Raw genomic sequence first — 24,742 nt, forward strand, 5'->3', positions numbered from 1 at the left:
ATTTATCCTAGGATTCTATGGGAGGCCAGGGAAGAGATTGCTGGACCTTTGGCTTTGATTTTTATGTCATCATTGGCTACAGGAATAGTGCCAGAGGACTGGAGGACAGCAAATGTGGTCCCTTTGTTCAAAAAGGGGAGCAGAGACAACCCCGGCAACTATAGACCGGTGAGCCTCACGTCTGTAGTGGGTAAAGTCTTGGAGGGGATTATAAGAGACAAGATTTATAATCATCTAGATAGGAATAATATGATCAGGGATAGTCAGCATGGCTTTGTGAAGGGTAGGTCATGCCTCACAAACCTTATTGAGTTCTTTGAGAAGGTGACTGGACAGGTAGACGAGGGTAGAGCAGTTGATGTGGTGTATATGGATTTCAGGAAAGCGTTTGATAAGGTTCCCCACGGTAGGCTATTGCAAAAAATACGGAGGCTGGGGATTGAGGGTGATTTAGAGATGTGGATCAGAAATTGGCTAGCTGAAAGAAGGTGGTGGTTGATGGGAAATGTTCAGAATGGAGTACAGTCACAAGTGGAGTACCACAAGGATCTGTTCTGGGTCCGTTGCTGTTTGTCATTTTTATCAATGACCTAGAGGAAGGCGCAGAAGGGTGGGTGAGTAAATTTGCAGACGATACTAAAGTCGGTGGTGTTGTCGATAGTGTGGAAGGATGTAGCAGGTTACAGAAGGATATAGATAAGCTGCAGAGCTGGGCTGAGAGGTGGCAAATGGAGTTTAATGTAGAGAAGTGTGAGGTGATTCACTTTGGAAGGAATAACAGGAATGCGGAATATTTGGCTAATGGTAAAGTTCTTAAAAGTGTGGATGAGCAGAGGGATCTAGGTGTCCATGTACATAGATCCCTGAAAGTTGCCACCCAGGTTGATAGGGTTGTGAAGAAGGCCTATGGAGTGTTGGCCTTTATTGGTAGAGGGATTGAGTTCCGGAGTCGGGAGGTCATGTTGCAGCTGTACAGAACTCTGGTACGGCCGCATTTGGAGTATTGCGTACAGTTCTGGTCACCGCATTATAGGAAGGACGTGGAGGCTTTGGAGCGGGTGCAGAGGAGATTTACCAGGATGTTGCCTGGTATGGAGGGAAAATCTTATGAGCAAAGGCTGATGGACTTGAGGTTGTTTTCGTTGGAGAGAAGAAGGTTAAGAGGAGACTCAATAGAGGCATACAAAATGATCAGGGGGTTGGATAATAGGGTGGACAGTGAGAGCCTTCTCCCGCGGATGGATATGGCTGGCACGAGGGGACATAACTTTAAACTGAGGGGTAATAGATATAGGACAGAGGTCAGAGGTAGGTTCTTTACGCAAAGAGTAGTGAGGCCGTGGAATGCCCTACCTGCTACAGTAGTGAACTCGCCAACATTGAGGGCATTTAAAAGTTTATTGGATAAACATATGGATGATAATGGCATAGTGTAGGTTAGATGGCTTTTGTTTCGGTGCAACATCGTGGGCCGAAGGGCCTGTACTGCGCTGTATTGTTCTATGTTCTATGTTCTACAACATTAACTCCACCGTCACAGAGAAAAGAAGCAGTCAGACTCGCATAGACCTCAAGTCCCAGATGAACATATCCAATCCAACAGTGATACACGAGAGGGCAGGTGGGGTAATTTTCCACAATTCACCCCCCCCCCCCCGCCATATCATGGAACGTTGGATCAACTTGTTGTGATAATAGCTTTTCGTAAAGTAATCAGTATAGAATTAATTAGGTACAGATTCAGCAATGTGTAAGTATCCATTTGCACTTTTTTGTAACTTTGTTGGATTAAAATGTATCAGAAGCACTTTAACCTCACAAGTTGTGAACCTTTGGTGCAAGTAAAAAGTCAGATAGTACAGCTGATTTAAAAATACAGAATTATTCGTAAGTTTCTACTGAGACAAGTCAGAAAACAAGATATTGGGGGAATGTCCAATTCACATAACAAGCATGTCTTTCGGGACTTGTGGGAGGAACCCGGAGCATCCGGAGGAAACCCACACAGTCACAGGGAAAACGTGCGGACTCTGCACAGGCAGCGACCCAAGCGGGAATCAAACCTTGGAACCTGGCACTGTGAAGCAATCCCCTGATTTACACAATCCCCTGGTTTACATCCCCCTGCTTTAGACACTCCCCGGCTTTAGACGCTTTATACTTAATGTGTAGATGTTTCTGCAATAACTATCTGGGTTAATGTACGCGAGTCGTTTCTTACTCGGAGCCATGAGACGAGAGAAACTCCATTGCAATGAGGCGTTAATTGTAACTTGGAGGCATTGGAATCAGTAACAGGAGGTCGCAGCTTTTATTTGTCGATTGAGCGGCTGTTAACCAGCTCTGGGACCGGGAAGAATCCAATAACCCAAAGGCTCTTTCAGAGCCACCCACTCCCTCCGGACAAGGGTGACCTGTTGTCCATTCGCTTAATTCTGTCACTAAAGCTTCCGAATGCAGAGATACTGCCGATGATTATATTCTAAATCACCGCATCTTAACTTGGGGAATTGGGTGGTGAAGCTCCCTTCCTGACAGACTTGGTGGCTCTTAAAAGAGCCTTTGTTGTTGTTATTGGTGAAGCCGAGTTTTAGGCGCGTTCCCCGCGAATGCGGCGGGCCAGCTGGATGTCTTTGGGCATGATGGTGACTCGCTTGGCGTGGATGGCGCACAGGTTGGTGTCCTCAAAGAGCCCCACCAGATAAGCCTCGCTGGCCTCCTGCAGGGCCATGACGGCGGAGCTCTGGAAGCGCAGGTCTGTCTTGAAGTCCTGAGCGATCTCTCGCACCAGGCGCTGGAAGGGCAGTTTGCGGATCAGCAGCTCGGTGGATTTCTGGTAGCGGCGGATCTCCCTCAGAGCCACAGTGCCGGGTCTGTAGCGATGGGGCTTCTTCACTCCGCCCGTGGCTGGAGCGCTCTTGCGGGCCGCTTTGGTAGCCAGCTGTTTGCGAGGAGCTTTGCCTCCGGTCGATTTGCGCGCTGTCTGCTTGGTCCTGGCCATGATGTGAAACTGGGTGAAACGCACACGCTGAGAATGCTGACGCCGCTCTCTCGCTGCCTATTTAAGACATTATAGTGACCGCCCACTTCTCCTCATTGGATGCAGCCCGAACCCGTGGACAAGTTTGAAAAGAGGGATGAGCGGCAAGGATATCAGCGCCCTGATTGGTGGACCTGCAACTGACAAACCATCAATTTCAAAAAGCCCGCCAATTTCACAGGGACAAGGAACGGATATTTGAGAAAACTGACAAACTCAATCTCAAGTTATAAATATCAAAAACTTCTCAATGATTCCTGGTCCCATTTTTGTCTCAGATTCGACCCACTGCCTGAGCACCCGGATTAAATTCAGATTCACTCCCTGATTGTTCTACAACAGACTGGGATAAAGCTCGTATTGAGGGGCGGAATTCTGTCTCATTTTTATCTGATCAGCGATATCGGTTCTTTCAATGCAAAGAGCGATAGGTATTAAAGGGAAAATTGGCTGATTCGTTCAGCGACTGTTCTGGGGGAGATGGATGGAGGAGGCGGTGTTTACAGATCAGTTATGTAAACCGAGCTTCTGATCAAATTCTGACGCTGAACATTCATGTCCGAAAGTAGATTAATAAAATCCAGCAGGTACAATTTCACAGGGACAAGTAACGGATATTTGAGAAAATCAATCCCAAATTGGAAACATCAAAAACTTCTCGATGATTCCTGGTCCCTTTTTTGTCACATTCGATGCATAAAACTGTGCAGGTATTCATTCCCGCTCTCGTTACAATGTCAGTGTTCACTATGTGCGGTTACAGGTTTGACTTTGGAGAAAGGTTTTGTTTCAGACTGTACAGCACATCAATGTCGCCTTATAATGTGAAAAGAGAAATCAGTGATAGGAAAGGAGTTCCTGTTATAACAGTACAAACTTTAACAAAATCGTGGTATCTCATTTATGACGCGTGAAACCAAGTCCTTACATTCCTTTATTATCCAGTCCGCCCCGACCTGACTGAGTCAGGGAGAGAGGCGGGGAGCGGACTGAGTGACAGACAGAGCAGTGAAATGTCTTTGATCATCCAGCTCCGCCTCCTGCCTGCTCCAACCCACATTTTATATTCCAAACAGAAGTGAAAAGAGGGCGCTGAACAACACGTACAAACTGTAACATCATACAGCAGCGAGTTAGAAACGCGGATCTATTAAATCCAGACGTGTCAGTAATATTCCCGCCTCAGTTCACTCCTTTCAAGAACCAGCCCAACTATCTGCTCCCATTGCAACCCCAGCTCCGATTCCATCCCCACAACTCCTCTCCCAGACAAATTGGGAATTTTACTAACACCCCTTCCAGCTGATATAAAGTGTTTATGTTGTGAGGCGGGATTTCTCCGCCCTGTTACCTCTTTTACAGACTCTCCCCTGAATCTGTGAATAATGAAACTAACACAAACTGTGACTGTTCCCCCGGACACATCCCCGTTTAGGAAGAGGCAGCAACATCCCTGTGTTTTAGTGCAGAGTGGGGGGAGAGGCCCGGTGCAGAGCATGTCAGCGAGTGAGCGGCAATACTGGATTGACATTTCTGTCTGAAATCTGCTCCCAGCACCGGGACAGCGATTCATTGGTCGGGGGATCAGCTCTTTCCGGAGAGATGTGTGTGGCTCTGAGAAGAGCCTTTGGGTTCAGAGGTTTACAATTTGCTCGCCTTCTTTAACTTCTTTGCTGGTTTCTTAGCCGTTGCTGATTTGACTTTGGGCTTGGCCTTCAATTGGGTCGGATTTATTCTGCCCGTGGTCTTTTTCACAAGTGACTTTTTCTTCGGGGCTGTTTTCTTCGCGCTCTTTTTGGGAGTTGCCGCCTTCTTGGCTGCTGGTTTCTTGGGAGATTTCTTGGCTGCTGGTTTCTTGGGAGATTTCTTGGCTGCTGGTTTCTTGGGAGATTTCTTGGCTGCTGGTTTCTTGGGAGATTTCTTGGCTGCTGGTTTCTTGGGAGATTTCTTGGCTGCTGGTTTCTTGGGAGATTTCTTGGCTGCTGGTTTTTTGAGAGATTTCTTGGCTGCTGTTTTCTTCACTGAAGGTTTCTCGCCTGCTCCGGTCTTTCTCACTTTCCCCCCGGTTGTCTTCTTAACGATCTTGAAGGAGCCGGAGGCGCCCGTGCCCTTGACCTGAGCCAAGCTGCCGTTGTCCACACTCCTCCTGACACTTTGCTTGATCTGGGCCCCCCGTTTATCCACATCGACCCCTTTGCTCCGCAGCGCCTTCTTTATGGCGTGTAAGGAAATCCCCTTGCGATCGCCGCTTTCCGCCACAATCTGGAGGATCAGCTCGCCCAGCCCGGGACCTTCTTGTTTCTTCCGGGGAACCGCCTTCTGCTTCTTGACAGCCTTGACTGGGGCGGCTGGAGGAGCCGTTTCGGCGGCTGCACTGTCGCTCATGTCCGAGACTCTGCACAAAATCTCTCCGTCAATGTGGGTGAGAAATGAAGCCTCTGGTGGCGGCACTGAGCAACTTAAAGGCAGCGAGCGGACGGGGCGGAGACAACCTGCTCTCAGCTCCAGGCTGCTGCTGCCTCTCTGTGTTTTTCTCTCGTCCCAAACTCTCCAATTCCACTCAAATTCCAGCTCCACAGTGTCCCAGGATAATTCCTTCCTGTCTCTCACACTCTCATGTTTGCTGTAGAAAAGGTTTCACGCGATTTGAAGGCTCCATTTTGCATTTAAACCCGTTTTACTGATGCACTGTTCGCGCTCTCTCACCCGATCGCTCTCATTTTCCCAACCTTTCCACAGAAATCTGGAAAGCAGCATCGAAACTGCCCTGAAATCCAACTTGGAAAAGTAGGAGGGGAACAGGGGGATTGTTGGAATGAAAAATATTTCCATTTAGTCCCAGAGGGATTGGGAGATCTCCTGGTCAGAGCGGACACACAAACACAGTTGGTTTCTCCTGTTTGGCCCGCCCTGGGTCCGTATCCTTCTATTCCCATCCTATTCATATATTTGTCAAGATGCCCCTTAAATGTCCCTATCGTCCCTGCTTCCACTACCTCCTCCGGTAGCGAGTTCCAGGCACCCACTACCCTCTGCGTAAAAAACTTGCCTCGTACATCTACTCTAAACCTTGCCCCTCTCACCTTAAACCTATGCCCCCTAGTAATTAACCCCTCTACCCTGGGGTAAAGCCTCTGACTATCCACTCTGTCTATGCCCCTCATAATTTTGTATACCTCTATCAGGTCTCCCCTCAACCTCCTTCGTTCCAGTGAAAACAAACCGAGTTTATTCAATCGTTCCCCATAGCTAATGCCCTCCATACCAGGCAACATTCTGGTAAATCTCTTCTGCACCCTCTCTAAAGCCTCCACATCCTTCTGGTAGTGTGGCAACCAGAATTGAACACTATACTCCAAGTGTGGCCTAACTAAGGTTCTATACAGCTGCAACATGACTTGCCAATTCTTATACTCAATGCCCCGGCCAATGAAGGCAAGCATGCCGTATGCCTTCTTGACTACCTTCTCCACCTGTGTTGCCCCTTTCAATGACCTGTGGACCTGTACTCCTAGATCTCTTTGACTTTCAATACTCTTGAGGGTTCTACCATTCACTGTATATTCCCTACCTGCATTAGACCTTCCAAAATGCATTACCTCACATTTGTCCGGATTAAACTCCATCTGCCATCTCTCCGCCCAAGTCTCCAGACAATCTAAATCCTGCTGTATCCTCCGACAGTCCTCATCGCTATCCGCAATTCCACCAACCTTTGTGTCGTCTGCAAACTTACTAATCAGACCAGTTACATGTTCCTCCAAATCATTTATATATACTACAAAGAGCAAAGGTCCCAGCACTGATCCCTGTGGAACACCACTGGTCACAGCCCTCCAATTAGAAAAGCATCCCTCCATTGCTACTCTCTGCCTTATATGGCCTAGCCAGTTCTGTATCCACCTTGCCAGCTCACCCCTGATCCCGTGTGACTTCACCTTTTGTACTAGTCTACCATGAGGGACCTTGTCAAAGGCCTTACTGAAGTCCATATAGACAACATCTACTGCCCTACCTGCATCAATCATCTTAGTGACCTCCTCGAAAAACTCTATCAAGTTAGTGAGACACGACCTCCCCTTCACAAAACCGTGCTGCCTCTCTCTAATACGTCCATTTGCTTCCAAATGGGAGTAGATCCTGTCTCGAAGAATTCTCTCCAGTAATTTCCCTACCACTGAAGTAAGGCTCACGGGCCTGTAGTTCCTGGGATTATCCTTGCTACCCTTCTTAAACAGAGGAACAACATTGTCTATTCTCAAGTCCTCCGGGACATCCCCTGAAGACAGCGAGGATCCAAAGATTTCTGTCAAGGCCTCAGCAATTTCCTCTCCAGCCTCCTTCAGTATTCTGGGGTAGATCCCATCAGGCCCTGGGGACTTACCTACCTTAATATTTTTTAAGACACCCAACACCTCGTCTTTTTGGATCACAATGTGACCCAGGCTATCTACACCCCCTTCTCCAGAACACTTGTTCCCAATCCGTGTCTTAATTACTGTTCAACTCTCTGAGTTTTCTGCTCCCTATTTTCTGTTTACCTAAATACCCGGCAGCAGCCAGTCATATTTTAAAATCTAAATTCATTGATGACAAACCTCCCTTGAAGGTGAAAATACAATTGATCTCCTCTCTCTCAGTGGAGATTTTCCTGCTTGATGTGATCCTCCTGCACTGCCGGTAACACTGAACCGCAAACTCAACAAGCAGGGACCCCCAGTTAACGGATAATCCCACCCCCTCTGAGAGTGGAGATTTTCACAGTGACACAGATTCTTTCTGACCATTCTGATCCAAACAGCAAATTTTAAAAATAAAGATGATCTGATAGACCAGGACTTCCTGTGTGGAGGAGGGACAGTGACCGTTTCACCCACAACACGGCAGCTGTGTTCACAGTGAGGGCCAGTGTTACAGGTGTTATCACTGTGTCCAGTGTTCACAATGAGGGCCAGTGTTACACGTGTTATCACTGTGTCCAATGTTCACAGCGAGTGCCAGTGTTACACGTATTATCACTGTGTCCAGTGTTCACAGTGAGGGCCAGTGTTACACGTGTTATCACTGTGTCCAGTGTTCACAGCGAGTGCCAGTGTTACACGTGTTATCACTGTGTCCAGTGTTCACAGCGAGGGTCAGTGTTACATGTGTTATCACTGTGTCCAGTGTTCACAGTGAGGGCCAGTGTTACACATGTTATCATTGTGTCCAGTGATCATAGTGAGGGCCAGTGTTACACGTGTTATCACTGCGTCCAGTGTTCACAGTGAGAGCCAGTGTTACATGTGTTATCACCATGTCCAGTGTTCACAGTGAGGGTCAGTGTTACACGTGTTATCACTGTGTCCAGTATTGACAGTGAGGGCCAGTGTTACACGTGTTATCACTGTGTCCACAACACACCGAATGACAGATTGAAAATGAAAGACAGAGAAAAATAGAGCGAGCGACATAGTAACGCAGCAATGTGGAGCGGGAGAGAGGGAGTGAGATACTCATATTGAAGTAGACAGATATTGAGGACAGAGACACATAAAGGAAACTAGAGAGAAACAGAGAGAGAGAGAACAATGGAACGAGTGGCACATAACACAGAGATGTAGAGCGGAAGAGAGGGAGTGAGATAATCATATTGAAGGAGAGAGACATTGAGACACTTAGACAGAGACAGAAAGGGAAGGAGAGAGAGACAGAGTGAGAGACAGAGAGAGAGAGACAGAGGGAGAGACAGAGAGAGGGACAGAGAGAGAGACACACAGGGTGACAAAGAGAGAGAGACACAGAGAGATAGAGAGTGCATAAGTCTGCAGCTCCTAATCGATGCGTGTATGTTTAATCTGAAGGGAAATAAAGTAAAGCGAAGATCCGGAACACATGGAACATGGACACAGAGGCTGATGAAAGATAATGGACAACCGTTTTCATCTCGTTTGGAACTTAACATTCATGCTCAATTATTTATCATGAAAACTTCTTAAAATTTGTGAACTGGAGTCATAAACATTAAATATATTCTCAACCTGACACAAAAGCAAATCAGTTTTCTATTATTCAAAAACCCCCAGCACAATCCAGCTCCATCACTGTGCCATAGACACTCTCGGTGCTTGATGAAGTTCATACTAATGTCATTGATGTAGCCCAGATGTTACAGATAAGAACATTCATAACTTAAGCAGAATGAAAAAGGTAGCTTCAGACATCAGGACCAGGTCTCATGCTTCAAGAAGAGACCTAAGCAATGACACACATTATAAGAAGTATGATTGGTAAACATGCAGACTTCTATATTAGACAAACTGAATAAGAATTTTAAAATTCAGCTTTGACAATATGTCATGGTGCCTATTGCAGAGAAAGTGCAGTAAGCTGCTCAGAACAGGATGTCAGTTATTCAAGTGGAGACTGGAGAAGTTTACAACTGGAGCTGAATTCTTTGACAAGAGTATTAGATTTGTTCAGAGATTGTGTTGAGCATGGGAGCTCAATAAGGAAGCTTTTAATGTTTCCCCCCAGTACAATATGTCCCACACCAACACAAGGAGATACCGTGATACATTTGGTATTGAAATATTGAGTCAGATGTGCTTCATTTTCTAACGGAAAGAGTGGAATTCAATCAAAACTATCATAATATAATGGAATTATGTAAACTGGGAATGTGTAAAGCTGGGAATTTGGTACAACCAGAGGAGAGTGTAAAGCCAGGGGTGTAAGTGTGTTAATGAGGGGAGTGTGTAAAATGAGGTGATTGTGCAATATCGATGTCTGTAAACCTGGAGGCTGTAAAATCAGGGGTGTGTTTGAGTGGATTGTGACAAAGAAGGAAAACACAATGTGGGCATGTATAAATCAGTGGCGTTTAAATCCAGGAGTGTGTAAAATTAGTGTGAGTGTAAACCAGGAGTGTGGGCATATCAAATAGTGTGTAAACCTGTGTGCACAAAAGTAGGTGAATGTGCAAAACAAGGTGAGTGTGGAAAGCCACACATAACAAATGAGTAGATAAAGCAGGTAGTGTGTCAGCCAGGGAAGTGTACGCACACAGGGGAGTGTATGGATCAAATGGAGTATACACTGTGTAAAGCAAGAAGTGTGCAAAACCAGTGGATGGTTTAAACCAGTTGAGTGTGTGAAATCAGGGGAGCGGCAAACCAGGGGAGTGTGGAAACCAGGGTGGTGTGTAACATCTTCGCTGTATCCAAACCCGTAGTGTGTGTAAACCAGGGGAGTGTAAACCAGGGTGTGTGTAAAATCTTTGCTGTATCCAAACCCATAGAGTGTGTAAACCAGGGGAGTGTGTAAACCAGGGTGTGTGTAAGATCTTTGCTGTATCCAAACTCATAGAGTGTGTAAATCAGGAGAGTGTGTAAATCAGGGGAGTGTGTAAATCAGGGGGGGTGTAAAGCCATTGGATTGTTTAAATCAGACGAGTGTGTGAAACCAGAGGAGAGTTAAACCACAAGAGTGTGGAAACCTGGGGAATGTGTAATTAGGGCAGTGTGTAAATCAGGGGAGTGTGTAATACAGGGGAGTGTGTAAACAGGGCAGTGTGCAAACCGGGGGAGGGGGGTTGTAACCAAATAATGTGCAATTCGAGGCTGCGTATAAATCGGGCGAGTGTGTAAAAGATGGTGCTTGGGAAAACTGCCGTGAACCAGGAGAGTGAGCAAACCAGGAGAGTGAGTGAACCAGGAGAGTGAGCAAACCAGGAGAGTGAGTGAATCAGGAGAGTGAGTAAACCAGGGGAGTGAGTGAACCAGGGGAGTGAGTGAACCAGGGGAGTGAGTGAACCAGGAGAGTGAGTGCACCAGGAGAGTGAGTGAACCAGGGGAGTGAGTGAACCAGGGGAGTGAGTGAACCAGGGGAGTGAGTGAACCAGGGAAGTGAGTGAACCAGGAGAGTGAGTGAACCAGGAGAGTGATTGAACCAGGGGAGTGATTGAACCAGGGGAGTGATTGAACCAGGAGAGTGAGTGAACCAGGTGAGTGAGTGAACCAGGAGAGTGAGTGAACCAGGGGAGTGAGTGAACCAGGGGAGTGAGTGAACCAGGGGAGTGAGTGAACCAGGAGAGTGAGTGGACCAGGAGAGTGAGTGGACCAGGGGTGTGAGTGAACCAGGGGAGTGAGTGAACCAGGGGAGTGAGAGAACCAGGGGAGTGAGTGGACCAGGAGAGTGAGTGAACCAGGGGAGTGAGTGAACCAGGGGAGTGAGTGAACCAGGAGAGTGAGTGAACCAGGAGAGTGAGTGAACCAGGGGAGTGAGTGAACCAGGGGAGTGAGTGAACCAGGAGAGTGAGTGCAGCAGGAGAGTGAGTGCAGCAGGAGAGTGAGTGAAGCAGGAGAGTGAGTGAAGCAGGAGAGTGAGTGAAGCAGGAGAGTGAGTGAAGCAGGAGAGTGAGTGAAGCAGGAGAGTGAGTGAAGCAGGAGAGTGAGTGAAGCAGGAGAGTGAGTGAACCAGGAGAGTGAGCGAGCCAGGAGAGTGAGCAAACCAGGAGAGTGAGTAAACCAGGGGAGTGAGTAAACCAGGGGAGTGAGTAAACCAGGGGAGTGAGTAAACCAGGGGAGTGAGTAAACCAGGGGAGTGAGTAAACCAGGGGAGTGAGTAAACCAGGGGAGTGAGTAAACCAGGGGAGTGAGTAAACCAGGGGAGTGAGTAAACCAGGAGAGTGAGTGAAACAGGGGTGTGAGTGAACCAGGAGAGTTAATTATCCAGGGGAGTGAGTAAACCAGGGGAGTGAGTGAACCAGGAGAGTGAGTGAACCAGGGGAGCGAGTAAACCAGGAGAGCGAGTAAACCAGGAGAGCGAGTAAACCAGGAGAGTGAGTGAACCAGGAGAGTGAGTGAACCAGGAGAGTGAGTGAACCAGGAGAGTGAGTGAACCAGGAGAGTGAGTGAACCAGGAGAGTGAGTGAACCAGGGGAGTGAGTGAACCAGGGGAGTGAGTGAACCAGGGGAGTGAGTGAACCAGGGGAGTGAGTAAACCAGGGGAGTGAGTAAACCAGGGGAGTGAGTGAACCAGGGGAGCGAGTGAACCAGGAGAGTGAGTGAACCAGGGGAGCGAGTAAACCAGGGGAGCGAGTAAACCAGGAGAGCGAACCAGGGGAGTGAATGAACCAGGGGACTGAGTGAACCAGGGGAGTGAGTGAACCAGGAGAGTGAGTGAACCAGGAGAGTGAGTGAACCAGGAGAGTGAGTGAACCAGGAGAGTGAGTGAACCAGGAGAGTGAATGAACCAGGAGAGTGAGTGAACCAGGGGAGTGAGTGAACCAGGGGAGTGAGTGAACCAGGAGAGTGAGTGAATCAGGGGAATGAGTGAACCAGGAGAGTGAGTGAACCAGGAGAGTGAGTGAACCAGGAGAGTGAGTGAACCAGGGGAGTGAGTGAACCAGGAGAGTGAGTGAACCAGGGGAGTGAGTGAACCAGGGGAGTGAGTGAATCAGGGGAGTGAGTGAACTAGGGGAGTGAGTGAACCAGGGGGGTGAGTGAACCAGGGGGGTGAGTGAACCAGGGGGGTGAGTGAACCAGGAGGGTGAGTGAACCAGGAGAGTGAGTGAACCAGGAGAGTGAGTGAACCAGGAGAGTGAGTGAACCGGGGGAGTGAGTGAACCGGGGGAGTGAGTGAACCGGGGGAGTGAGTGTACCGGGGGAGTGAGTAAACCGGGGGAGTGAGTAAACCGGGGGAGTGAGTGAACCGGGGGAGTGAGTGAACCAGGAGAGTGAGTGAACCTGGAGAGTAAGTAAACCTGGAGAGCGAGTGAACCAGGGGAGTGAGTGAACCGGGGGAGTGAGTGAACCAGGGGAGTGAGTGAACCGGGGGAGTGAGTGAACCAGGGGAGTGAGTGAACCGGGGGAGTGAGTGAACCGGGGGAGTGAGTGAACCAGGGGAGTGAGTGAACCTGGAGAGTAAGTAAACCTGGAGAGCGAGTGAACCAGGGGAGTGAATACATTTGGAAGGGGAACATTGGTTTCACTGCTGCCTCACTGTGCCAGGGATCCTGGTTCAATTCCAGCGTTGGGTGACTGTCTGTGTGGAGTTTGCATATTCTGCCTGTGTCTGTGTAGATTTCCTCCGGGTGCTCTGTTTTTCTCCCACAAGCCAAAGATGTGCAGGTTAGATGGATTGGCGATGCTGAATTACCGCTTTGTATCCAAGGGTGTGTAGATTACGTAGGGATACAGATTTATGGTGGTCGGGTGGGGAGTGGTCCTAGGTGGGCTGCTCTTTCTGAGTGTCGGTGCAGACTCGATGGGCCAGATTGCCTCCTTCTGCACTGTGGTAATTCTATGGTTCAGTGGAAAATGAAGTAAATCAGTGGAAAGGTAGTTTGCAGAAAGTGTGAGTTTGAGGGGCTGAGTGACAGTGTAATAACAAACAAGCTGCAGGCAATGACTGCAAATTGAATCTCTCATTGGGACAAGCACACAGCTACAAAAGGTGATTGGTAAGCCCGAGGGCGCAGGGCCATTTGCAGCCACACACACAGTCCCCCAACAAGGGCTCTATCGGAGGTTTTGCTCCACATGTGATGACAGTGAAATGGGGAATGTTCCCATTGATTCTCAATGCGGGATTGCTGCGGGGATGTGCGCATGCCCGGTGTAACCCCGCCCCTGCTAGTCGCGATGTGGAGATGCCGGCGTTGGACTGGGGTGAGCACAGTACGAAGTCTTACAACACCAGGTTAAAGTCCAACAGGTTTGTTTCGATGTCACTAGCTTTCGGAGCGCTGCTCCTTCCTCAGGTGAATGAAGAGGTATGTTCCAGAAACATATATATAGACAGATTCAAAGATGCCAGACAATGCTTGGAATGTGAGCATTAGCAGATGATCCCGTATCAGCCTCCCCGAACAGGCGCCGGAATGTGGCGACTAGGGGTTACCCCATCTCTGGATCTGTAAAGATTTAATCACCTGCTAATGGTCACATTCAAAGCATTGTCTGGCATCTTTGAATCTGTCTCTATATATATTTCTGGAACATACCTCTTCATTCACCTGAAGAAGGAGCAGCGCTCCGAAAGCTAGTGACATCGAAACAAACCTGCTGGTCTTTAACCTGGTGTTGTCAGACTTCTTACTGTGCTCACCCCAGTCCAACGCCGGCATCTCCACATCATTCTGAGATTGGGAGCGCATGCGCAGCCCCTCCCCCACACACTCCATTTGGTCAGTGAGTGGAATCGCTTTGTTGAAACTGAGTGAAATGTCAATGTCAGGGCCCAGGTCAGCGAGGAAACAGCGTTCTCATTGCAGCAGCACCTCCATCTGGGAGTGTGAGCAAAGAGGCTCAGAGATCATTACTGACTCGGGGGGAGTTCAGGGAGAATCGGGGGCTGTTTGCAAGAGGCTTAGCGGAGCACGATCTTGTTCCGGGACTTGGAGTGAGCAGGGGGAAGGGAGAGCTCTTTCTGGGCCTGGCTTATTTGTCTGATTCTGGGTTAGGATTTGGAGAGTATTTTCTTTCTTTTACTGATTGGGGGCAGCAAGGTAGCATAGTGGTTAGCACGGCTGCTTCGCTGCTCTATGGTACCAGGTTCAATTTCCAGGCTTGTGTTGCTATCTGCGGAGTCTGCACGCTCTCCCTGTATCTGCGTGGGTTTCCTCCGGGTGCTCCGGTTTCCTCCCACAGTCCTAAGATGTGCAGGTTAGGTGGATTGGCCCGAATAAATTGCACTTAGTGTCCAAAAAGGTTAGGTGGGGTTACTGGGTTAGGGTGGAGGCATGGGTTACTGGGTTAGGGTGGAGGCATGGATTTCTGGGTTAGGGTGGAGGCATGGATTTCTGGGTTAGGGTGGAGGCGTGAGATGCTCTTTACAAAGATGGGCTCGATGGACCGAATGTCCTCCTTCTGCACTGTAAATTCTGTGATTATCAGTTGAAAGAATAGATTGATTTATCATTGGCCTCATTTGACCCTGATTTACAAGAGATATGCTTTCTTCCCCCTAGTTCAACAGATGAAGAGATGAGTTCCAAGAACAAGATGATGATTCCTCAGCAAAATGTATGTGTCGCCGTCTCCTTCTTACTGACAGTAAGTACAATATTAATCCAACATTGCAGAGACACAGACACAACATCATCTCCACCGTCACAGAGAAAAGAAGCAGTCAGACTCAAATTGACCTCAAGTCCCAGATAAACACACTCGCACGACTGTCACACACACTTACACTCTCTCTCACACACAGATGTTCCATCTCACACACACTCACAGACTCTCTCTCGCACACACTCAGTCACTCTCACTCACACACATACCAGTCACTGAGCAGTAAGCAGTTAAATAAGTTTTATATATCACAAATACATAGTGAGGGTAAAACTCACAAACACCTGTAAGTGTAAATTATGTGTTATATATCACAAATACATAGTGAGGGTAAAACTCACACACACACCTGTCAGTGGAAAATATGTGTTATATATCACAGATACATAGTAAGGGTAAAACACACACACACCTGTAAGAGTAAAATATGTGTTATATATCACAAATACATAGTGAGGGTAAAACTCACACACACACCTGTCAGTGGAAAATATGTGTTATATATCACAGATACATAGTAAGGGTAAAACACACACACACCTGTAAGAGTAAAATATGTGTTATATATCACAGATACATAGTGAGGGTAAAACACACACACACCTGTAAGAGTAAAATATGTGTTATATATCACAGATACATAGTGAGGGTAAAACACACACACACCTGTAAGAGTTAAATAAGTTTTGTATATCACAGATACATAGTGAGGGTAAAACTCACACACACTGTAAGAGTAAAATATGTGTTAAATATCACAGATACATAGTGAGGGTAAAACTCACACACACACCTGTAAGAGTAAAATCTGTGTTATATATCACAGATACATAGTGAGGGTAAAACACACACACACACCTGTAAGAGTAAAATATGTGTTATATATCACAGATACATAGTGAGGGTAAAACACACACACCTGTAAGAGTAAAATATGTGTTATATATCACAGATACATAGTGAGGGTAAAACACACACACACACCTGTAAGAGTAAAATATGTGTTATATATCACAGATACATAGTGAGGGTAAAACACACACACACCTGTAAGAGTAAAATATGTGTTATATATCACAGATACATAGTGAGGGTAAAACACACACACAGACCTGTAAGAGTAAAATATGTGTTATATATCACAGATACATAGTGAGGGTAAAACACACACACACCTGTAAGAGTAAAATATGTGACTGAACAGGTAGACAAGGGTAGAGCAGTTGCTGTGGTGTATATGGATTTCAGCAAACGTTTGATAAGGTTCCCCACGGTAGGCTATTGCAAAAAATACGGAGGCTGGGGATTGAGGGTGATTTAGAGATGTGGATCAGAAATTGGCTAGCTGAAAGAAGACAGAGGGTGGTGGTTGATGGGAAATGTTCAGAATGGAGTACAGTCACAAGTGGAGTACCACAAGGATCTGTTCTGGGGCCGTTGCTGTTTGTCATTTTTATCAATGACCTAGAGGAAGGCGCAGAAGGGTGGGTGAGTAAATTTGCAGACGATACTAAAGTCGGTGGTGTTGTCGATAGTGTGGAAGGATGTAGCAGGTTACAGAGGGATATAGATAAGCTGCAGAGCTGGGCTGAGAGGTGGCAAATGGAGTTTAATGTAGAGAAGTGTGAGGTGATTCACTTTGGAAGGAATAACAGGAATGCGGAATATTTGGCTAATGGTAAAGTTCTTGAAAGTGTGGATGAGCAGAGGGATCTAGGTGTCCATGTACATAGATCCCTGAAAGTTGCCACCCAGGTTGATAGGGTTGTGAAGAAGGCCTATGGAGTGTTGGCCTTTATTGGTAGAGGGATTGAGTTCCGGAGTCGGGAGGTCATGTTGCACCTGTACAGAACTCTGGTACGGCCGCATTTGGAGTATTGCGTACAGTTCTGGTCACCGCATTATAGGAAGGACGTGGAGGCTTTGGAGCGGGTGCAGAGGAGATTTACCAGGATGTTGCCTGGTATGGAGGGAAAATCTTATGAGCAAAGGCTGATGGACTTGAGGTTGTTTTCGTTGGAGAGAAGAAGGTTAAGAGGATACTTAATAGAGGCATACAAAATGATCAGGGGGTTGGATAGGGTGGACAGTGAGAGCCTTCTCCCGCGGATGGATATGGCTGGCACGAGGGGACATAACTTTAAACTGAGGGGTAATAGATATAGGACAGAGGTCAGAGGTAGGTTCTTTACGCAAAGAGTTGTGAGGCCGTGGAATGCCCTACCTGCTACAGTAGTGAACTCGCCAACATTGAGGGCATTTAAAAGTTTATTGGATAAACATATGGATGATAATGGCATAGTGTAGGTTAGATGGCTTTTGTTTCGGTGCAACATCGTGGGCCGAAGGGCCTGTACTGCGCTGTATTGTTCTATGTTCTATGTTCTATGTGTTATATATCACAGATACATAGTGAGGGTAAAATACACACACACCTGTAAGAGTAAAATATGTGTTATATATCAAAGAGAGACAGTGAGGTTAAAACACACACGCACACCTGTAAGAGTAAAATATGTGTTATATATCACAGATACATAGTGAGGGTAAAACACACACACACCTGTAAGAGTAAAATATGTGTTATATATCACAGATACATAGTGAGGGTAAAACACACACACACCTGTAAGAGTAAAATATGTGTTATATATCACAGATACATAGTGAGGGTAAAACTCACATTCTCTCACTTACACACTCTCACTCACCAGTACCTGAGCAGGAAGCAGTAAAAGCTGTTATACATCACAGAGAGACAGCGACAATAAACACACACACACTCACTCATATACTCACACACACACTCCCAAACACACTGTCTCACTCACACACACACTCCCAAACACACTGTCTCACTCACATACACACTCCCAAACACACTGTCTCACTCACACACACACTCCCAAACACACTGTCTCACTCACAAACGCACTCCCAAACACACTGTCTCACTCACACACACACACTCCCAAACACACTGTCTCACTCACACACACACTCCCAAACACACTGTCTCACTCACACACACACTCCCAAACACACTGTCTCACCCACACACACACTGCCAAACACACTGTCTCACTCCCAAACACACTCCCAAACACTGTCTCACTCACACACACACTCCCAAACACACTGTCTCACTCACACACACACTCCCAAACACACTGTCTCACTCACACACACACTCCCAAACACACTGTCTCACTCACACACACACTCCCAAACACACTGTCTCACTCACACACACACTCCCAAACACTGTCTCACTCACACACACACTCCCAAACACTGTCTCACTCACAAACACACTCCCAAACACACACACTCCCAAACACACTGGCCCACTCACACACACACTCCCAAACACACTGTCTCACTCACACACACACTCCCAAACACACGGTCTCACTCACACACACACTGACAAACACACTGTCTCACTCACACACACACTGTCTCACTCACACACACACTCCCAAACACACAGGCTCACTCACACTCACACACTCCCAAACACACTGTCTCACTCCCAAACACACTGTCTCACTCACACACACACTCCCAAACACACTGTCTCACTCACAAACACACTCCCAAACACACTGTCTCACTCACACACACACTGTCTCACTCACACACACACTCCCAAACACACTGTCTCACCCCAAAAACACTTTCTCACTCCCAAACACACTCCGAAACACACTGTCTCACTCACAAACACACTCCCAAACACACTGTCTCACTCACACACACACTCACACACACACTGTCTCACTCACACACACACTGTCTCACTCACACACACACTCCCAAACACACTGTCTCACCCCAAAAACACTGTCTCACTCCCAAACACACTGTCTCACTCACAAACACACTGTCTCACTCACAAACACACTCCCAAACACACTGTCTCACTCACACACACACACACTCCCAAACACACTGTCTCACTCACACACACACTCCCAAACACACTGTCTCACTCACACACACACTCCCAAACACACTGTCTCACTCACACACACACTCCCAAACACACTGGCTCACTCCCACACACACTCCCAAACACACTGTCTCACTCACAAACACACTCCCAAACACACTCCCAAACACACTGTCTCACTCACACACACACTCCCAAACACACTGTCTCACTCACACACACACTGTCTCACACACACACACACTCCCAAACACACTGTCTCACTCACAAACACACTCCCAAACACACTGTCTCACTCACACACACACTGTCTCACTCCCAAACACACTCCCAAACACACTGACTCACTCACACACACACTCCCAAACACACTGTCTCACTCACACACACACTCCCAAACACACTGTCTCACTCACACACACACTCCCAAACACACTGTCTCACTCACACACACACTCCCAAACACACTGTCTCACTCACACACACACTCCCAAACACACTGTCTCACTCACACACACACTCCCAAACACACTGCCTCACTCACACACACACTCCCAAACACACTGCCTCACTCACACACACACTGCCAAACACACTGTCTCACTCACACACCCACTCCCAAACACACTGTCTCACTCACAAACACACTCCCAAACACACTGTCTCACTCACACACACACTGTCTCACTCACACACCCACACAGCAGTAAGCAGTAAAATATTCATTATATATCACAGAGACACAGTGAGGTGAACACATACACACAGATATGACTCTACCTTATAATAATCTTTATTGTCACAAGTAGGCTTACATTAACACTGCAATGAAGTTTCTGTGAAAAGCCCCAAGTCGCCACATTCTGGCGCCTGTGTATGTACAGGGAGGGAGAATTCAGAATGTCCAAATTACCTAACAGCTCGTCTTTGGGGACAATCGACCTATGAGTGTGTGTCGTAACCTCTGTGATAGTAACCACTATCTCTCTGTGATATATATTGAATATTCTACTGCTTATTGCTCAGTTACTGGTGTGTGAGAGAGAGTGTGAGTGTGTTTACCCTCACTGTCTCTGTGCTATATAACTCGTATTTCACTCTCTCTCACACATTCTCTCTCACACACACTCATACACACACACACACCAGTAACTGAGTGGTAAATAATGCTTTATCTTTCACAGAGGGACAATGAGAGACAGTGTGACACACACTCACTATTTCTCTGGCAAACACTAACTCTCACACACACTCACACACACTCACACACACTCACTCTCTCACACTCCTAGTCCCTCTCTCTCAGACTGCCTCACACATGGACACACCAGTCACTGAGCAGTAAGCATGTGTTATATATCGCAGAGGGACAGTGAGGGTAAAACACACTCTCGCCACTCTCACACTTAAGTAACTGAGCAGTAAGCAGTAAAATATATTATATATGATAGCCAGACAGTGAGGATAAACACACTCGCACACCAGTAACTGAGCAGTAAAATATGTGTGAAATATCACAGAGACAATGAAGGTAAAACACACACACACTCACGCAGACTATTTCTCACACTCGTACACTCTTGCAGACATAGTGACACATTCCCTCGCACACACTTCCTCACACACACTCACATATTCACAAACTTTGATATTCACACACTCTTTGACACAACAGTAACTGAGCAGTACACAGTAAAATATGCATCATATATCACAGAGACCGTGATGGTAAAACACACTCTCTCTCTCTCTCTCTCACACACACACACCCCAGTAACAGAGCAGCAAGAGTAAAATATGTGTTACATATCAAAGAGTGACAATGTAAAATACAGAGGCTCACTCGCTCACACACGCACTCTCTCACACACCCACTCTCTCTCTCACAAACGCACTCTCACACACACCCACTCTCTCACAAACACACTCACACACACATCCACTCTCTCTCTCTCTCACACACCAACTCTCTCACTCACACACACATCCACCCACTCTCTCTCACACACACCCACTCTCTCACACACCCACTCTCTCTCACACACACCCACTCTCTCACACACCCACTCTCTCACACACCCACTCTCTCATACACACCGACTCTCTCACACACACACACACACTCTCTCACATGCACCCACTCTCTCTCACACGCACCCACTCTCTCTCACGCACCCACTCTCTCACACACACCCACTCTCTCTCTCACACACCCACTCTCTCTCTCACACACCCACTCTCTCTCTCACACACCCACTCTCTCTCTCACACACCCACTCTCTCTCTCACACACCCACTCTCTCTCACACACACCCACTCTCTCACACACACCCACTCTCTCTTGCACACATGCACTCTCACACACACCCACTCTCTCACAAACACACTCACACACACATCCAGTCTCTCTCACACACACACACTCTCTCACACACACCCACACTCTCTCACACACACCCACTCTCTCTCACACGCACCCACTCTCTCTCACACCAACTCTCTCTCACACACCCACTCTCTCTCTCTCTCACACACCCATTCTCTTTCACACGCACCCATTCTCTTTCACACGCACCCACTCTCTCTCACACACAGACACCCACTCTCTCTCTCACAGACCCACTCTCTCTCTCACAGACCCACTCTCTCTCTCACAGACCCACTCTCTCTCTCACAGACCCACTCTCTCTCTCACAGACCCACTCTCTCTCACACACCCACTCTCTCTCACACACCCACTCTCTCTCACACACACACACACTCTCTCTCTCACACACACACACTCTCTCTCGCACACACCCACTCTCACTCGCACACACCCACTCTCACTCGCACACACCCACTCTCTCTCGCACACACCCACTCTCTCTCACACACACCCACTCTCTCTCACACACACCCACTCTCTCTCACACACACCCACTCTCTCTCACACACCCACCCACTCTCTCTCACACACCCACTCTCTTTCACACGCACCCACTCTCTCTCACACACACCCACTCTCTCTCACACACACACTCTCTCTCACACACAACCACTCTCCCTCACACACACACACTCTCTCTCACACACAACCACTCTCTCTCACACACAACCACTCTCTCTCGCACACACCCACTCTCTCTCTCTCACACACACACCCACTCTCTCTCTCACAGAGCCACTCTCTCTCACACACACACACTCTCTCTCACACACACCCACTCTCTCTCACACCCACCCACTCTCTCTCACACACACCCACTCTCTCTCACACACACCCACTCTCTCTCACACACACCCATTCTCCACACACACCCACTCTCTCTCACACACATCCACTCTCTCTCACACACACACCCACCATTTTCACTTGCCTTTAATGTGACAGGTGAGCCTGCTCGGTCCCCACGATCTCACTTGCTTTGTTATTCAATGTTACATTTCTGATAATGACTCCAGCTGATGATTTAAGATCTCACTGCATCCGTTGAAAAAAATACAGAGGTTTGTCCTGGAACTCGCCCTGCTTACTCTTCAAATGTCTTTGACATTTTGAGGGTTTTAAACTTTCACTTGCCAGTAATTCCCGACATGTAACACCCATGAAATTTGACTCCTGATTGCAGTGGCACAATTTATAAACCCACCCCTCAAATACTCATCATTGTGCTGCTTTGTTCCTGTTTTCAGCTTCTTCATGGGTTGTTATCCAGAGGCCCTGGAGTTCACTCCAGCACTGCTGGCAGCTGCAAAATGGAGGAATCTCACTCGCGCCCAGAACACGTGATGTCAGCGTACGGGGCGTGTGACCTGCTCGCTGGCGCCACCTCCGGTGGGAGGACTCCAGAATTTGCTGAACAAAACTGGCCCGGGACAGCGCACTGACATCAGCAGGAGCCAGTCCAACTTGCTGGGCTCCAGGCCTGCGCACTGCTTGATAAGAGACGCATGCGCGGAATGGCCGACAATCTCAAACGTCCATCATGGTTGGCATTTGTAAACACTAGTCGTGACCATTGGCCATTCCTTCCGCGATCTGGATAACTACCACCCTCCTGAAACCTTCCTGAGATCCACCCACAGGTCACGACCCTGAGCTTGAAAACCCCGGGCCTATGATATCCTTGTCTCTATTCGCTGAGGCACAGAGTTTAAGAAAAGGCAGGTTATGCTGGAACTGTATAAAACATTGGTTAGGCCTTAGCTAGAGTAATACTCACACTCACACTGTATCAGAGAGTGAGTAAATCCCACACACACACTGTATCAGAGAGTGAGTAAATCCCACACTCACACACTGTATCAGAGAGTGAGTAAATCCCACACTCACACACTGTATCAGAGAATGAGTAAATCCCACACTCACACTGTATCAGAGAGTGAGTAAATCCCACACTCTCACACTGTATCAGAGTGAGGAAATCCCACACTCACGCACTGTATCAGAGTGTGAGTAAATCCCGCACACACTGTATCTGAGAGTGAGTAAATCCCACACACACACTGTATCAGAGAGTGAGTAAATCCCGCACACACTGTATCAGAGAGTGAGTAAATCCCACACTCGCACACTGTATCAGAGTGAATAAATCCCACACTCCCACATTATATCAGACAGTGAGTAAATCCCATACTCACACTGTATCAGAGAGTGAGTAAATCCCACACTGTATCAGAGAGTGAGTAAATCCCACACTCACACACTGTATCAGAGAGTGAGTAAATCCAACACACACACTGTATCAGAGAGTGAGTAAATCCCACACTCACACACTGTATCAGAGAGAGAGTAAATCCAACACACACTGCATCAGAGAGTGAGTAAATCCCACACTCACACAGTGTATCAGAGAGTGAGTAAATCCCACACTGTATCAGAGAGTGATAAATCCCACACTCACACACTGTATCAGAGAGTGAGTAAATCCAACACACACTGTATCAGAGAGTGAGTAAATCCCACACTCTCACACTGTATCAGAGAGTGAGTAAATCCCACACTCACACACTGTATCAGAGAGTGAGTAAATCCCACACACACACACTGTATCAGAGAGTGCGTAAATCCCACTCTCACACACTGTATCAGAGTGAGTAAATCCCACACACACACACTGTATCAGAGAGTGAGTAAATCCCACACTCACACACTGTATCAGAGTGAGTAAATCCCACACTCACACTGTATCAGAGAGTGAGTAAATCCCACACTCACACAGTGTATCAGAGTGAGTAAATCCCCCACACACACACTGTATCAGAGTGAGTAAATCCCACACTCACACACTGTATCAGAGAGTGAGTAAATCCCACTCTCACACACTGTATCAGAGTGAGTAAATCCCACACTCACACACTGTATCAGAGAGTGAGTAAATCCCACACTCACACAGTGTATCAGAGAGTGTGTATATCCCACACTGTATCAGAGAGTGAGTAAATCCCACACACTCACATATTACAAGGCACTCACAGTTCCTGAAGGATTCCCACAGTCTCTCTGTGCTGAAGGGTCCCTCTCACCGACAGCCAGGTACTTTTCCCGGTGGATCTTTACACACTGACAAACTGGGACTGGAGACATTCTTTCTGAAATGTATTTCCTGTTTGTAATAAGATTGTAATTTGAGGTTGATGATTGGTGCCAAATCCTAATTCTGATTGGTCTGTTTTTTTATCCAGTCAAATAAACAGAATATAACTGGC

At 47.4% G+C, this 24,742-nt stretch overlaps 1 long non-coding RNA gene across 1 annotated transcript in view; it reads left to right on the top strand.

Annotated features, from left to right (window-relative positions):
- Window positions 1-24,742, top strand: part of LOC140400000 (uncharacterized) — a 62,138-nt gene extending 37,396 nt beyond the window's left edge. The window contains exons 3-4 of the long non-coding RNA XR_011937952.1: window positions 14,994-15,078; window positions 22,727-24,742. This is a non-coding gene — a long non-coding RNA (uncharacterized lncRNA). The remainder of the gene's footprint in view (window positions 1-14,993; window positions 15,079-22,726) is intronic.

Source organism: Scyliorhinus torazame, chromosome 24 (assembly GCF_047496885.1).
Source record: "Scyliorhinus torazame isolate Kashiwa2021f chromosome 24, sScyTor2.1, whole genome shotgun sequence".
Lineage (NCBI taxonomy): Eukaryota > Metazoa > Chordata > Chondrichthyes > Carcharhiniformes > Scyliorhinidae > Scyliorhinus > Scyliorhinus torazame.